Source organism: Ambystoma mexicanum, chromosome 9 (genome assembly GCF_040938575.1).
Source record: "Ambystoma mexicanum isolate Mex_15411 chromosome 9, UKY_AmexF1_1, whole genome shotgun sequence".
In the NCBI taxonomy this organism is placed as follows: Eukaryota; Metazoa; Chordata; class Amphibia; order Caudata; family Ambystomatidae; genus Ambystoma; species Ambystoma mexicanum.
In genome coordinates, this window is record NC_090931.1 from 585,727,825 (window position 1) to 585,745,778 (window position 17,954).

General features: G+C 48.3%; 1 protein-coding gene across 2 annotated transcripts in view; it reads right to left on the bottom strand.

Moving 5' to 3' along the window:
* Nucleotides 1-17,954, bottom strand: part of TRPV1 (transient receptor potential cation channel subfamily V member 1) — a 434,265-nt gene that overhangs the window by 113,239 nt on the left and 303,072 nt on the right. The gene's annotated exons all lie outside the window — the stretch shown is intronic.

Consider the following 17,954-nt stretch of genomic DNA (forward strand, 5'->3'; position numbering starts at 1 on the left):
TATTTAATATGGTGCTAATGCCTGGCAGGGAGGGCCTTCCTTGTGGGTAGAAGCCCACCCGTCAGAATTAATAAGGGTAGGGAAGTGAAATCACTGTCTGGAAGGTATTTGAGCAATTAGCACCCGTACACTCTAGTGAAACATGCAGGTTCTAATGATGAGAAGAAAACATATAATTTCTGGATTTTGCAGCATCATTGATCTCTGGGACTAGTCCCTTTTCAGTCATCATCAAAGGAATGCAATGAAGACTAAAAATGGACTACCATGGTCTGGGCAGTGAAGATGCAGGAGTGTAACGCTCCACCTTATTGAAGGCAAACAGTACCCCTTTAGAATACTCCCTCTCTCACACGGTCAGAGGGTGACCACAAATATTTTTATATAAAGGAGACAGATATAATGTTTTTCAAAAATGCTGATCTATACCCATGGTCTGGTGCAGCGGGTCCTACTTGTACATCTAGTCTAGAAACAAATAGTCTCAGTATGTGATGTTTTTCTACAGTATCAAACCAATTTATTTTAATAAAGTTTTTCACAAAGGATTAAAAACTCCTAAAAATGTTTTGCACAAAAAGTAACCCAACACAACAAAACATGGTAGATATGGAACCAGTACATATCACTAATTCCACATACATATACTCATATACAATAAATACAATACAGTACAAAAATACACACAATGGCTTTAACACTTCTTCCAAAACTGAGTGTTATTAACTCAGGCAAAGCAATCCCGGCATGTTTCAGTTCTTCATTGCACTAATTGCACAAACTTTCTTCAGGGGAAGAACTGAATTTTCTTAGACTCCACCATGCAATCCAGGGCCACGCAAGGAGATTTCAATAGTACTCCTAAAATAAAAAATAGGGGGGCTATCACTATATATCACCACCAACCATATATAAAAGTCAGTATAAGCTCCAAAACATAGCTCAACAGCCCAGTGAACATGCTAATTAATTGCAATGTACTGGGTAAGGTCCATGGGTTGATGTCAACCCTGCCTTACAAACGCTACAAAACAACTACATACCTCCTAGTAGGATATTGGTAGTGCTGGTGTGACAATACACACCTGGATAGCTGCAGACTTCAATTTCAAGTCTTTCTAATTTTCATATGGTTCTTAAATAACCAGGGTCCCAATCAGTGCTGTAAAAAAACAAACAACCCATTGTAGTGTGTCTAGAAAAATACCACTTTAAAACACCTTATCCCATCACCATATTGCTACTATCACCATGTTTAGCACCATCCTGTGCCCTTCATTCTAAAAGTGAAGACTAAATACCATTCTCCACAATGCACCACCCCTCCAGATATAAACAGATTATGTTGTGCATTTCTAAAAGTATTAAAGTACTACTGCGAGCTAAACCCATCACCGCATCCACGCAGTGCTGCCATAGTACCTCCTCAATGATGGTTAAACGTCCGCAGAGTTTCCACCGTGGTTCTTTCCACGGTCAGAACAAAATTTCTCTCTCTCTCACAAAGAGTGCTGCACCTTCAAAGTAAGATACCTTAAAACAGTAAAGGCAAAAGAAATCACCAAGTGGTCGCCTAAAAACAATGCACTATCACTGATGACATATGATCATAGCACTTTCAACGCCCCCGCCATAAAAATACCTTAATTCAGGAAATGACTCCTGTCCGAGCGTGCTGGAAAACACTGACTATTCGAGTCCCACGTTGTTAATGGCAGTGCATTGGGCGTGCTGCGCGCGGGGTTTAATGCATCCGTTTCACTGATGCATCGCAATGGAAAACGGACTTGCAGCCCCCATCCTTCATAGAGGTGAAAGGAGGACTATCAAACCGCGGTTGCACTCATAATGAAACCTGTCAAATGAGCCAAATCCACAAAAAGGACACCTTTCCTTTTCCTGATGTAAATAACACATCCAAACGCTGGCTACGTTTAAAAAAACGAATATAAGAAAAATGGTAAAAAATGTTTAAATGATCGACCCCGGGGGGCCATGGAAACAGAGAAAGGACTTGGCCTTTTTACCCCAAGAAATAACACGGCCCCAAAATTACTTAAAGCATTAGCGGGCACTGGATTTCATGTTGGAAAATGCAAACAGTCTTGTATATTTTCTTTTTGACAACATTCCTCAGGTATTTCTTAGGACCAAAAGGTTCAATTAAAATTAGAAAACACTGCCAGCAAATATATCTGTTTTTCAGAAAATGTCCTGATGGTATATAATCATTGATATGTACAAATTAATCACGAATACACTGGTTACACTTTCTCAAAGAGGCACACAGTTTATACTTGATTGTACAGATCAGTCAAAAACAAAAAACCTTTTTTCAGAAAATAATACTTTTTTTCTCTCCTTATTCTTCTTCACAGCCGATTTTACATGATGAACCCAGTATTACATGCCCCCCAGGTACATCATTATCAGTGTGTGTGTTGCCAATCTATTTCCTCATTCAGACCAATGATATGACTTTGACATTTATAAATCATTTTTTGTTCAAACAATATTAGTTTGCAATTTGTTCCTGATTTATTTTTGCAAACAATTTTCTTTAAAATGGCCCACCTAAAATCTTCATGGGAATGTTTCGTTTGGACAAAATGATTAACCATGGGTGCCATTAGTATTTGATTTTTTATGCAACTCCAATGTTCTACCATCCGTGTGCGACATTTCCTATTAGTATTTCCTACATATTGTAGTCCACATGGGCAAGTGATTAAAAAAACCGCATTCTCTGTGTTGCAATTAGTCATATCATTGAGTGTTCACTGAGTAGTTGAATTCAACATTATCTGTTTGGTTTCTTTAGTCGAAGCGCACATCACACATTTCCCACAGGGGAAATGCCCCTTCACAGGTGGGAGCCCCCACAGAGTAGTTTGTCTAGGTTCTTTCTTGTGCTTGATCGATATGTCATTCCTAATCAACATCTCTCTAATATTCTGGCTTTCATTGAAAGCCACTAGGGGAGGAGGAGTGGATTTGTAATTATACACTTTTCTCCATGTTTTGTTGATGATGCCTTTAATTTTGTATGTCAAATTTGAAAAAGTGTTGACAAACACAATACGATTATCTTTGTCATCTCTTTGCTTTTTTTCTAATAACGCCTCCCGGTTATTGTAGTAAGCTCTTTTGGATGACGTCTTCACAAGTCTAGCTAGATAGCCTTTATTGTGAAGTTTTTTAGACAGAAGGGCAGCACTATCCTTGTAATCCTGCTGCAAACTACTATTTCTCTTAAGCCTGAGAAATTGCCAAAAGGCCAAATTCGCTTTGATATGATTGGCATGATGGTTAGAGAAATGTAGGAGAGCATTTTTGTCCTTTTTTTATTATAAGGCTTCACTTTGAGATAACCACTGTGATGAAAAATGGTGATATCCAGGAAATTGATCTCTTTCACATTGATCTCCTTGGTGAATTTAAGAAACGGATTCTGTACATTCAACCATTACACAAAGGCCTCTGCCTCTGTGCCTTCCCATAGTATGAAAATATCATCTATGAACCGTAACCATTTCGATAGATGTTTTCTGAAAGGATTGGTGACGGGATAGATGACTCGTTTCTCAAAGTATTCTACATAAAGATTAGCAAGGTTCGGTGCCATGGATTTTGATGTGAGGCTTTGTGTTCTGTAACGCTCACCTGTTCCAACCTCTTATGACCTCGAACCCTTCCCTGGAGTCTACTCGACTCGAGACTGGGCCTGAAACACAGGATTGGTAGAGTTGGACTCCCTATTGTCTCTGTGTGCTTGAACCCCTTCTTCCCCGGGGTCCAACCCTTCCCTTTGATCCACAGCTCACCTTGTTTTCTTGGAAGTGTGCTCTCCGTCCTGCTTTCAGCGCAGGGGCGCGTTGATTGATGCGGGCTCGTTGCTGCCTAGTTACTTCACTGTCCAGAGTCCGACAGGTAAGTATAATGAGTCTTTTGAACAGTTCTCTAACTTCATTCCTTTCCTTCCTTAGATGATGGCCGGCGTCCGGGGATGGCGACGTGCTGCTGAGATGAGTAGCGCTGAAGGTGAGTGAAAGCGCGATACGCAAGTAAGCGCGGTATGCGGCTCCTCTAGATGTTTCCACGCTAACCTAGAGTGTCTTTTCCCTCTTGCAGATGGATGAGAAGTTCCGGAGACAGAGTTCCCCCAAAGCGGCTGGGATTCAGGTAAGCGTTTGAAGCTCGTACAGTCTTTAAAAATAAGCGAAGATTTGCTGAATGCTTACCTATGCCGTTTTTCTGTTCTTTTCCCTTTTCCTTAGGAAGTGGCGTGCCGGGATGGGAACGACACCGCCGAAGATGCCCGCAGAACAGAAGAAGCGATGAATGACGGGCAAAAGTGCCGCAAGGTAAGGCTGTTCCTAACGGTGTTCTTGTTCTTGCAGGAGCTGAGCACAGAAGAAAGATGCAGGCCTACTGGAGACCGATCCGAACACGGTGAGTGTCACGCTGCAGGTGCAGAAAACACAAAGCATGTTTCTCAGCCTGTGCGTGGCTTAAATAGTCTCTGGGTATCCCAGGTGTCTCTGGGCTAAACCACACCCAAAAGACTAGACTGCACATGCAGTTCTGGGAACCGTAATATGTGGGGGCATCCATCCTGTCCCCATCAAAGCACTAAGGTCCAATCCCCAATATTATCCTATGGGAGTGAGTGAGTCTGGTGCCACAAGTGCCAAGTCTGACTCCAAGTGGGTCTTTGGAGGGATGGAGAGGCCCTTGAGGGCCATGTAGGTGATTGTGGCCTGGCTCCAGCCTGACATCTTGGAGGGCTGGGGACATGAGGGGCAGGAATCATGACAGCACTCCCCCCCAAGGCCCCTCTCAAGGTGGCTCTTCTGTCTAGTCCTGGTTTGTTTGGATGGTTTTGATGAAATCATCTAAGCAAGCAAGGTGCATGGAGGTACTCACAAGGCTCCCATGTCCTGTCTTGTGGACCATACCCCTTCCAGACTACCAAGTAGTATAATTTGGATCTGACATACTTTGAATCCAGGATGACCTTGACTTCGAATTCTGGCTCCTCGGCGACTACTACTGGCTGCGTTGGCGTTGCTACCCGGGTGCCAGGTTGAACAGGTTTAAGGAGAGACACGTGGAACACAGGATGAATCTGCATGTTTGACGGCAAAGCTAGTCTGACCGCCACAGGATTTATCAAGGAGGTGACGGTGAATGGACACAGGTATCTTGGATGGAAAGTTCGGGTTCCTTTAATGGACACGTGTTTAGACGCCAGCCAGACTTTGTCTCCCACTTGGTAGTTGGGGGCCTTTGCTCGGTGTTGATCAGCAAATTTCTGTTGACGATTCTTAGCTTGAAGTAGGTGTTCAGCTGCCCTTTAAAAGGTTTGAGAAATGGTTGTGTGCAAAGTTTTGACTGCTGGAATTTCCAGGGTTGTAGGAACGTCCAACTCAGAAGTACGTGGGTGCCTGCCATGCATGGTATAAAAGGGTGTCTGCCCTGTGCTGGTGTGTAGGGAATTATTATAAGCATATTCAGCTATCCATAATAGGTCGAACCAGCTTCCTTCAGCTTGGTCTAACATGCAATGCAGATACTGCTCGAGCGTCTGATTTGTCCTCTCAGTTTGATCATCCGTTTGGGGATGGTGACTGGTGGATAGCCGGATGTCGATCTGGGTCATAGAGCAGCATTTTCTTCAGAAGTTAGATACAAATTGAGTACCTCGGTCTGAGACTAAAACTGAAGGAAACCCATGGAGCCCTACGATGCCTTCAAGAAATACCTTTGCCAGAGTGGAAGCAATTGGGAGCCCCTTAAGAGGAATGAAATGTGCCATTTTTAAAATAGGTCCACGACCACAAGAATAGTGTTAAATCCTTGACAAGGTGGTAAATCAGTAATAAAATCGAGGGACGTGTGCCAGGGTGCTGGTGGGATTTCCAATGGTTGTAATAGCCCAGCCACTTTCTGATGGCTGACTTGTTTTGAGCACACACTCCACAAGATAGGATGAATTGGATAATGTCTTTACGCCACGTGGGCCACCAATAATTTTGTTTTACCTTGGCTAGGGTTTTAGCGATTCCGGCGTGGCCCTCGATCAAGGAATCATGATAACGGGACATGACTTGTTCTCGTAGTTCTTGGTTTGGTAAGAATAAACGATTCCTGAAGTAGGGCAACTGATCTTTTATCATGTAATGTTCTCCTTGTGCACTCCACGCTTGTAATTGCTCCGGACTCATTAGGTTTTTCATTTCTGCATGTAATTCTTTCTGAGTTATGGTTGCTGTGATTCCTAGGAGCTTGTCACTCGGGATTATTGCTATTGAGTCAGAGGTCTGATACCTTTGCTCTTCCACAACCATACGGGAAAGGGCATCGACGTGATGGGATGCATGATTTGCGAAAATCCTGGGATGAACCGGCGGTAGAAGTTTGCAAAACTCAGCATACTTTGAACCCCCTTGAATGAATTTGGTTGATGGTCAGTTCAGGATAGCATCTACCTTGTGTACATCCATTCAGATTCCATTCGGGCTGAGAATAAAGCCCAGGAATTCCACCTCGGAGACGTGGAATGAGCACTTTTCGAGCTTGGCGTAGAGCTGATGTTGACGGAGTTTCTCCAATACAGATCGGACGTGTTTAACGTGGCCTTGCTTTGATGCAGAATATACTAGAATATCGTCAATTTACACTAGAGCACAGACATCAATCAATTCCCGTAGGACATCGTTCATGAAGTATTTAAATGCTGCAGGCACGTTGCAAAGGCCAAAGGGCATTACTTGATATTCGTACAAGCCGTATTGGGTGCGAAAAGCGTTTTTTCATTTGTCCCCCTGTTTTACGCAAACAAGGTGATATGCCCCCCTCAGGTCTAGTTTTGTGTAGATTTGGGCATCTTTGACTTGATCAAGCAATTCAGGGATCAGTGGCAGGGGGTAGCGGTTTTTTACGGTAATCTGGTTCAGTGCGCGATAGCCGATGCATGTTCTCAAGTCCCCCTCCTTTTTCGGTACGAAGAATAGAGGACTGGCTGCTGGAGACTTCGAGGGACGGATGAACCCGTTGGCCAGGTATTGGTCAAGATAGGCCTTCAGGTGCTGGTTTTCTGGTTCTGTGAGTGCGTAAATTCGCCCACAAGGGATTTGTGCGCCGGTTATCAGGTTGATTTGGCAATCGTATGGTCTATGCGCTGGCAGGGTATTAGCCTTTTCTTGAAAGACATCTTGAAAGTCCTGGTATTCACTTGGTAGGGTGCCGATTGCCACAGTTGCAAGCGTGGAGGTTCTGGTGTCTATTGGTTATTTCTCTTGGCGATAACATGTGTGGGCTCAAGTTTCGGGAAAGGCCAATTCCTTTGCTCACCAATCGATTCGAGGATTGTGAGCTACCAACCATGGCATTCCCAAAATCAACCGGAACTGTGGTGCCTTAATGAGGTCGAAAACGATAGATTCTTGGTGTCCATCCTGGCACAGAAGGGTTAAAGCTGCAGTGCATTGGGATACTGGACCAGAAGCTATTTCCGTGCCGTCGACAGTGGTAACAGTATCGGTGGTTCATTTAGGGCGTAACGGAAGCCCCATCTTTGCCGCAAGATCCTGGTCGATGTAATTCCCAACGGCTCCACTGTCAAGGTACGCTCTTACTGCGTGCATCCAAGATGGTTGTTGGTGATTGATTAAGACCACAGATAGTGCAAAATGGGAGGTCTGTAGTTCCTTGCCCGAGGCCCCTACCGTCCTCCTCGGTGGCTTCACAGGGCACTCTTTAAGGAAATGACCTGACCTTCCACAGTACAGACATAGCTGCTGCTGTCTCCTTTTATCCCTTTCCGCTTTCGTCAAGGGGGATCTGACCCCCCCGATTTGCATTGGTTCTCCTGAACCTTCTGTTGTGCGGGCAATATTGTCCTTTGACATAGGGCGAGGGTCCGGTCTGGTTCGATCTGCTCTTCGGTCCTGCAACCTATAATCCAGTTGAACAAAAAGGTCAATGAATTCTGAGCAGTCTTTCGGGGGGTTCACTACTTGTGCGAGAACATCCTTGAGCTCCCCCCGCAACTTCCGATGAAATAACGTGGTTCTCTTTTCCACTGGCCATTCTGCTTCAACTACGAGTCTATTGAACGTGGCTATGTATGTTAATAGGTCTTGATTCCCTCGGCGTAGGGACAGACGTTCATTGTCTAATGCCTGCCCATGAGTACGACAGGCGAACATCCTTTCCATCTCCTCCTAAAAGCCCCGGAAGTCATGCAGCAAAGGATCGTCTTGGACCACAAAGGGTACAGACCAGTCCGCGGCGCTACCACTCAGGTAGGATAGCACAAAAGCGACCCGTGATTGGTCATTTGGAAAGGCCCCTGGTCGACAAAGGAAGTGCAGGCGCCACTGATTCATGAACGTTGCAAACCTCTTGGGATCCCCCATAAATCGTTCGGGCGGGGCCAAGGGACCTGCCCCAGGAAGGGTTATCTGAACGGGATTGGCTGATGGTGCTGGCATCGAGGGCACGCTTCCCGGCAATGGTGCATGCCCTGCTTGTGACTGGAGAAGTTGCCGGCTTAAATCATCAGTGCATTCTTTGGCTACTATCAGCTCTCTCCTCAGGGTGTTGGTCTCCTGCCTGGCTGCATGTACTTCGGAATGTAGCTGCCCCAACATGTGGGCTAACGGGTCGGTTTCTGGCGTTTCCATGACGCCCAGGTGGATTTTGATGTGAGGCTTTGTGTTCTGTAACGCTCACCTGGTATCCACAGGGACGTCACTCAGCCTGTTCTGACCTCTTACGACCTCAAACCCTTCCCTGGAGTCTACTCGACTGGAGACTGGGCCTGAAACACAGGATTGTTAGAGTTTGACTCCCTATTGTCTCTGTGTGCTTGAACCCCTTCTTCCCCGGGGTCCAACCCTTCCCTTTGATACACAGCTGACCTTGTTTTCTTGGAAGTGTGCTCTCCGTCCTGCTTTCAGCGCAGTTACTTCACTGTCAAGAGTCCGACAGGTAAGTATAATGAGTCTTTTGAACAGTTCTCTAACTTCATTCCTTTCCTTCCTTAGATGATGGCCAGCGTTCTGGGATGGCGACGTGCTGCTGAGATGAGTAGCGCTGAAGGTGAGTGAGGGCGCGATGCGCGAGTAAGCGCGGTATGCGGCGCCTCTAGATGTATCCATGCTAACCTGGAGTGTCTTTTCCCTCTAGCAGATGGATGAGAAGTTCCGGAGACAGAGTTCCCCCAGAGCGGCTGGGATTCAGGTAAGCGTTTGAAGCTCGTACAGTCTTTAAAAATAAGCGAAGATTTGCTGAATGCTTACCTATGCCTTTTTTCTGTTCTTTCCCTTTTCCTTAGGAAGTGGCGTGCCGGGATGGGAATGACACCGCCGAAGATGCCCGCAGAACAGAAGAAGCGATGAATGATGGGCAGAAGCGCCGCAAGGTAAGGCTGTTCCTAACGGTGTTCTTGTTCCTGCAGGAGCTGAGCACAGAAGAAAGATGCAGGCCTACTGGAGACCGATCCGAACACGGTGAGTGTCACGCTGCAGGTGCAGAAAACACAAAGCATGTTTCTCAGCCTGGGCGTGGCTTAAATAGTCTCTGGGTATCCCAGGTGTCTCTGGACTGAACCACACCCAGAAGACTAGACTGCCATGCAGTTCTGGGAACCGAAATATGTGGGGGCATCTATCTTGTCCCCATCAAAGCACTACAAGTCCAATCCCCAATATTATCCTATGGGAGTGAGTGAGTCTGGTGCCACAAGCGCCAAGTCTGACTCCAAGTGGGTCTTTGGAGGGATGGAGAGGCCCTTGAGGGCCATGTAGGTGATCGTGGCCTGGCTCCAGCCAGACATCTTGGAGGGCTGGGGACATGAGGGACAGGAATCATGACAAGGAGAAAACAAAGGCTACTTTAAGTTTTAAATATATATTTGTTTCACACATGGAGATGGTGGTGGAAGGTAGCTGCAGGAGAGTGCAACCGCTTTATTCACACTGCAGGTTTGCAACTACTAATAATGTTTACATTCCAAGCAACCTGATTGGCTACCTCCCTTCCACTCCCCCCTCGGCTTCATTGCCCTCTCTCTGTTCTCCTCCTCCTCTGCATCTCCTAGGGCTCTTTTTCTCCTCCGCTGGGCGTACCTCTGATCTGTACCCCTGCCCAGAAGGTCTTTAAGGCTAGCAACCTTCTTCATATTGCCACTCTCAACTCTCGCTCTGCTGTCAAACACTCCTCCGACATCTGCCACCTCCTTAAAGAACTAGATCTTGATGTCCTTGGTCTTACTGAGACATGGTTCACGGCCAGCTCTGTCACAAGCTTTGACACTCTCCTCCCTGATGGCTACAAGATCCTCTCCGCACCCAGATCCTCCCGGTCCGGTGGGGGGGTAGCCCTGATCTTTCCTGAGTGGATTGCTGCCTCTCTCATTCCCACTCAGACCTACTCCTCTTTTGAATGCCTTGTCTGTATGCTTTCTATCTCGTCTACCCATTTTCTTAGTGTGGCTACCATCTACTGGCCTCCTGGTCAAATCACCTCATTTCTCTCTGAGTGGTGGACCTCTCCTCCTCCCTCCTGGCCTCTACCACTCAACTCCTCCTCCTCGGTGACCTCAATATACATTTAGACTCACCTTGTTCTTCCTCTGTACTCTTCCGTGACCACTGCGACTCCCTCTCCTTGTCCATCCTCTCCTCTGGCCAAACTCACTCTGCAGGGCACACACTTGATGTCTTAATCTCCTCTGGCCTCCCCCTCTCCATCCCTCTGACCACTCCTCCCTCCTGGAGCGATCACTCCCTCCTCTCTTCTCATCTCTCCCTCTCTTCCCCCCAAGCCAAGCCTACCCCAACACTGCCACCTACCTTCTCTGACATCGGGCCCATGAAGCGTGTGTCAGTTGAGGCTTTTGCTGCCACTTTCTCTCCCCCACCCCTCTGCCTGTAGCTGTTTCACATCCTGACACAGCCCTGTCTCTGCTCTACTCTTCAATTTCTGATACTCTTGATGCTCTTGCCCCTGTCATGAGGATCAGTTTGAAGTCCAAATCCAAGTGCAATTCCTGGTATGACACTGACCTAGCTACACTTAAACTTAAGTGTAGGGCAGCTGAGAGGAAATGGAGGGCTTCCTGTTCATCCTCTGACAAACTGGTGTGTCGCCTGCTACAAGAAGAGGGTCCACATTGAAGTGTCTCTGCGGCATCTAACAACTCGGCCGAACTCTTTAAAATCTGCAAGGATTTTGCCAACCCTGCTGCAGTCTCTACCCCTCCTGTGGCCCCCCAGGCTCTTTGCAATGCCCTTGCCTCTCACTTCATTTCAAAAGCCCAGGACATCCTGTCCACCCTCTCCACCCCTCCTCTCCCCTCTCCATCTGTGCTTGCTGACCCTCCTTTAGCCACCCCCCCACCATCCTTCTCGTCCTTCCCCTCATGAGGTTGCTAGACAAGTCGATCTATGAAAGCCTCGTCAAAACAGGTTCATCCCTGATCCTCTAAAACCATCAAGGACCACATTGACACCCTCGCTCCGGCTCTTGCTGATTTTTGCAACCACTCCTTTGCCTCAGGATCCTTCCCCTTCCCTCCGAAGCACTCCCTTGTGCATTCTCTCCTCAAGAAACCCACAGCTGATCCTTCTTGTCCAACTAACTATCACCCAATTTCCATTACTCCCTTTCTGGGCAAACTCCTAGAAAAGTTGGCCATCTCTCATCTTAAGCTTCATTACAATTATGTTGGCTGTCTCCATGACCGCCAGTCTGGCTTCAGAGCTGCCAGAAGCATGGAAACTGCTCTCCTGAACATCTGTGAAGATCTGCTCTCCAACCTTGACTCTAACATTCCCTCTGTCCTCATCCTCCTCGATCTCTCTTCTGCCTTCGACACAGTCAACCATACCATCCTGCTCAACCGTCTCCATGAAAACCTGGGTATCACTGATCAGGCTCTGGCCTGGCTGACCTTTTTCCTCTCTGTTCGACTCTCCCAGGTCCAACCTGGTCCTTCCTATCATCTATCTTCCTCTCTACCTGTGGTGTTCCCCAGGGGTCTAACCTCTCGCTCTGGCTTTTCAACCAATACCTGGCAAATCTCGCCCACTGCATTGCCATTTTCTGCTCAAATTTCCAGTGCTATGCTGACGACGCTCAACTCATTTTCAGGCTGTCCTCGGCCACCTCCTCTCCCTCTCTCATCTCTGATTGCCTAACTACTGCCATTCAAGATTGGTGTGCCGCCAATGATCTTTGTCTGAAAGCCAGCAAGACAGAGATGCCCCTCATCAGCACACCTTCACCATCCTTTCCCCTTGCTCTCTGGCAGGCTTCCCTTGGCCCTCTTCCTACCCCCACCTGCGAAGCTAAGAACCTCAGGGTCATCTTTGACTCCACCCTTTTCTTCTCCGCCCACATCTCTGAGATCTCTAAAAAGTCAAACTTCCTACTGCACCTCCTCAGAGGTACTCTGCCTTTCCTCTCCTTCCCCCAGAATCTCATGGTATCCCAAGCTCTGGTTCTCTCTAGGTTGGACTATTGTAACAGCCTCTTTCTAAATCTACCTGCCTCTACTCTCCGCCATCTGCAACTAATCCAGAACAGGAGTGCGAGACGTGTCCTTGGCCTCAAGCCCTGGGATCGAATCTCTACAGCTCTGAAATCTCTCCATTGGCTCCCAGTGGATGCAAGGATTAAATTCAAAACCCTCTGCATTGTCCACAAGGCTTTCTGGGGCCTGGGTCCAAAATACCTTCAGCTATCCCTCTGCAAATACCTCCCCTCTCAAGCTCTTTGCTCCTCTACCTCTATCTCCCTCAGGGTCAATCATTTTTCAAAGAAATGAGCTGGGGGTAGATCTCTGCCTTTGGCTGGAGCCTCGCTCTGGAACAGCCTCCCTGCCACTCTAAAACTTGAGGAGAGCCACCTTCAGTTCCGGAAACACCTCATGACCTTCCTCTTTTCTTCGGCCTTCGCTCCCCCTCTCCCCTGCTGATCTGGTCTCTCTTGGCACCGTGCACCTGGCCTCCCCCTTTCCTCTGGGCCCAGGTACTTGCTCACCCTGCCACCCTCCCGCACTGCCTCCGGGCCACCCCTTGCACTGGGGTCTGTATCTGTACCTATAGAGCCCCCCCCTTTTCTTCCTGCACTTATCAGACCTACCCTGTCTGCTCCTTTAAACCTAGCACTTGCAAATTGCTGGCTGCACTACCACTGTTTGTTGCCTTTATTATTTATTTATTTATTATTTATCTGTTTCTCCTCTGCTTTGCACTTTCCACATCTCCCCCTTCCATGCACTTTTCCCCTCCCCCTCTCCCATGCACTTGCACGTTCTCAATGTCACTGGGCCTAGTAAGATCGCTGTTTTGTTCTCCCCTGTTCCCCTCTCTTGCTTTGTCGCGCTCTGAAACACTTGTGTACGAGCGCAATAAAAATCAAATATCGATACCTCACCCACCACAGGTATTAACTGCCTTTGTCTAAAAACGTTTCAGACCACCCTTAATTCTTTTCTCTACCAGCTCTATTCTAGTTATGCTAGCATTTATGTTTCATTTTATTTGTTTCCCTTTTACCTCTGTTCCTGACTGCACTGAGAGTGCCTTATTAACCTACCCTACTTTACAATTAACCTTCTAGTGTCGTGTTTATACAAGGCTATTTCTGCAACCCACAAACTATGAGGAGCCCACCATTTTGCTGGAAGTGACATTATAAATTATCCCAATGCTCCCGGAAGGTGCTGACGATTGTGCTTCATAGAGGCTCTCCTTACTTCCTGTTTTCAAGAAGCTAAAAGGTAAATACTGTAAACGTTCAGGAAGAATTGATTTTAGAAATAAACCTGTTTTTTCTGGGAGGTAATTCTTTGCGTTTAAATAGTGACACACTTTTATTTTTCTCCAAATGAAATACAGAAAGGCAAAATTGCATGCTGCAGGAAGCACAGAAGTAGTAAAGGAAATGGATCTTCTCCAGCCCATTTGTCCTGCGTGATTCTAATATGAATGAGCATAAAATATGTATGAATGGTGTGTGGGGATATCACACGATCGCGGGAGCGTGTTCTCGCGAGATCGCACATAACGTGATCTCGCAAGCCCACGCTCTGCGGGAAAACGTTTCCCGCTTCAGAGCTGGCAGCCCGCCAGATGAAGCGGTCGCACCACAGCGCTGCTCCTGATGAGGAGCCAAGAAAGTGAGAACTTGCAGCAGCCGTACGACACAGCTTCTAGGGTGTAACACCAAAGCCACAGGAGGCTACCTGGGGGCCCTAGAAGCTTACAGCGTGCCACCATAGTGCACACACTTCCCACAGTGATTCAACTGGGGAGGTCCTGAACTTAACTGAACTGTAAGTACGTGCTTGATTTGAACTTGGACATATAAGAGTCCATACCAGTTGTCATTTAATAAAGTCGGGAAGAACTCACTACAGCGTCCTGTCGTCCCTTAAGGCCACAACATAATTGGCGACGAGGATACCAAAATCCCCACAGCCCCACCATGCAAGGCGCCACACCGCCCCCTGCCTTTCTCCCTTCACCAGGGACACCAGCGATTCCATGGATGCAGTGGGAGCCCCTTTTCTCCACCTAACTGGAAGCAATGGGCGGCACGCGGTATGCCCCCGTGAGGAAGAGGGAGATGCTGTTAAATGCGTTGGGGGTTGAAGGTCAGCGCATTTTTGCTGGTTTGAAGGAAATACGTGCTGCCGATGATGACGATGACGACGTCTACAAGGAAGCGACCCGTCGCATTGCGAAGAGGTTCACCAATAAGGAGAACGTTGTACTGCACAGGCTGAGGTTCTACACCCGCAAACAAGAAGGGAGCGAACCCGTGGATGACTACATCACCAGGATGAGGGAGCTGGCTTCTCTTTGCGCCTTTGGCGAAAACGCAGAACAGGTCATCTGCGACATGATCGTCGTTCACACTAACTCTAGGAAAGTGCAGGACAAGTTTATACAAGAAAAGGAGGTCACCCTTGACAAGGCCATCCAAATTGCCAGGGCGGAGGAGGAAACCTCCAGCAGACACAAAGAGGCGGGAAGTCACCTGCCTGTGCCCGAACTGGCGGCACTACATTGGAGAGGGCGCAGAGACAAGCAGTCCCGCGACGGCCCCAGAGACAAAGGTCCCAGGCAAAAGGAGGCACCCAAATGCTATAGATGCGCCAGCACCAAGCACATGGCGAATGATCGCGACTGCCCCGCCAGGAATAAAGAGTGCTCTAAGTGCGGACGCATCGGCCACGTGGCTCCGGCATGCACGTGGTGGGAGAAGACGGTTTCCCGTGTCGATGGTGACTGCGCTTCAAGCGATGATGACGATCAGCAGGACAGACCCATGGTCGTCATGGTCAACGCCCCCCATGCCAGGAGGGAAAAGCCCCACTGCACCATTAGGGTTGACGGAATGGAAACGCGCTTCATGGCAGACTCGGGATCCGACCTCACTATCCTCCCCATCAACACATATAAGGAAATTATGGGACAAGCAAAAGTAGAGATCAGAACGACCAGGCAAAAGCCGACGGTGTTCGGTGGTGCAACTGTCGACCTTTTAGGCTACATCAAAGCCCGGATCGATTTCAAAGGGAGGTCTACCACCACCAAAGTGTATTTCTCACCCAAAGGCCCAGCCGTACTGGGATGGGACGATCAACACAAACTCAGCATGAAACTAGATCCCAGCACTCCGGAGCAGGTACTCATGGTCTCCTCAGGAGCAGCGCAAAACTTCAAGGAGATGTTCCCGGACCTGTTTTCCGAGAACCCAGGGAAGGTGAGAAACTTTGTCCACAAGATTCACCTGAAACCCAACGCAATACCGGTGAAACACAAAGTCAGGGCAGTACCTGCCACAGCGAGACCCGCATTGGATGCCTACCTTCGGAAGATGGTCGAAGAAGGAACCATCGAGACCGTGGAATCCTCAGAGTGGCTGAGTCCAGTAGTTTTGGTCAAAAAGAAATCCAGCAACGACCTTAGGATCTGCATCGACCTAAGAAGCCTCAATCTAGAGGTAATCACAGATAGCTTTCCACTCCCCAGCATCAACGAAATCGTCCTCATGATGAAAGAGGTGGCAACCTTCTCTAAGCTGGACATGCGTGATGCTTATCACCAGATTCCCCTGCACAAAGCCTCTCGGCCCCTTACAGCGTTCATCACTTCTTTCGGCACCTTTCTATATACCTGCATGCCATTTCGGTTGTCGTCGACAGCATCCGCATTTCAGAGGATGATGAACTCCTTACTCAAAGGACTCAAAAATGTTTCTTTCTTTCAAGATGATATCCTCGTGTATGCCAAAGACAACGAGACCCATGACAAGGCACTGAGGACAGTTTTGAGCAGGCTTCAAGAAGAGGGCATTCACCTACGCCATGAAAAATGCGTCTTCGGAGTGAACAAGGTAGAATACCTTGGGTACTGCATCTCAAGTGACGGCGTCAGTCCCAAGAAGGACCTCATGCAGGCCATAACAAAAGCCCCGGCTCCGATGTCCAAAGAGGAGCTACGCTCATTCCTGGGGCTAGCGGAGTACTATGCCAAATTCGTCCCCAGATTATCCGAGACCACGCCTCCCATGAGGGAGCTTCTGAAGAAGGGGGCAGCCTACTCTTGGGGCCCGAAACAGAACGAAGCGTTCTGCGAAATCAAAAAGAGAATTCTACATGCGCCGTGCCTGAAACCATACAACCCTGAATTGGACACCTGCATTACCACAGACGCCAGCGCGTATGGCCTGGGGGCCACCCTGACCCAGAAGAAGGGAGACACTGAGAATATTGTGGCGTTTGCATCCAAAGCGCTATCATCATCGGAGAAGAATGACTCCACGGTTGAGAAGGAAATGTTGGCGTGTGCATGGGCCGTCGACTACTTCAGATCGTACGTATGGGGGACGAGATTCAAGCTGATCACCGACCTCAAGCCCCTCATCCACATGTTGAGCCCGGGCGGCACCAAGACGGCCACCCCGAGGCTGGCCAGGATCGCCGCAAAGCTTCAAAAATACACATCTGAGATAGCGCACATTGCGGGTTGGAAAAACGCACAAGCGGACTGCATGTCCAGACTCCTGAAGCAAAGCGCCCCTGGTACCACATTCCTGGAAGATGAGTGTGTCGTAGCCTCCATCAGTGACTTAAGGAATGGCGAGTACATGGACCTGAGTGAGCGCCACTGGCAGGAGGAGTTCGAACAGGACGATGCCTTACGGCACTTTAGTACCTGGGTTCGCGAAGGATGGCCCAACGAGAGAGCAATCCCCGAAGGCCTTCGTCCCTACTGGAAAGTGAACGAGGAAATCACCACCATGAACGGTCTCATCCTCAGAGGCGATCAAATCATCCCGCCCAGCGGCATCCACAAAGTGATAATGTGCAGGGCACACTCAGGCCACCTGGGAGGCAACATGACCTGACGCAGGATACGCGACGCCTACTGGTGGCCAGGCATGGACCAGGACATAAGACAAATGGTCGAAAGGTGCCATGAGTGCACCAACAGTGACAAGCGCCTAGCCGTGAGGCAAGCCCCCGTGCTGCCCACCGAAGTCCCCAAAGGGGTGTGGCAAAAACTAGCTTTGGATTTCATTGGGCCCCTGGACAACATGCCCCCAGAGCACAAATACGGGATAGTCATGGTCGACTACTTCTCCAAATGGGTGGAAGCTGACTTCACTTCAGACATCACCACAAGCACAGTCATTGAAGCACTCACCGGCGTATTTCAGCGGGAAGGTCTGCCAGAAGAACTCGTCACAGACAACGGAGTCCAGCTAGTCTCCCGAGAAATGGAGAAATTTCTCAAGCTCAACAACATTCGACAGCGGAGAGCAAGCCTATACCACCCACAGGCCAATGGCCTGGTTGAGCGAGCAAACCGCTTCATCAAAGGGGCACTACAACTGGCTCATGCCTCGGGCTTAGACCCATACAAGAC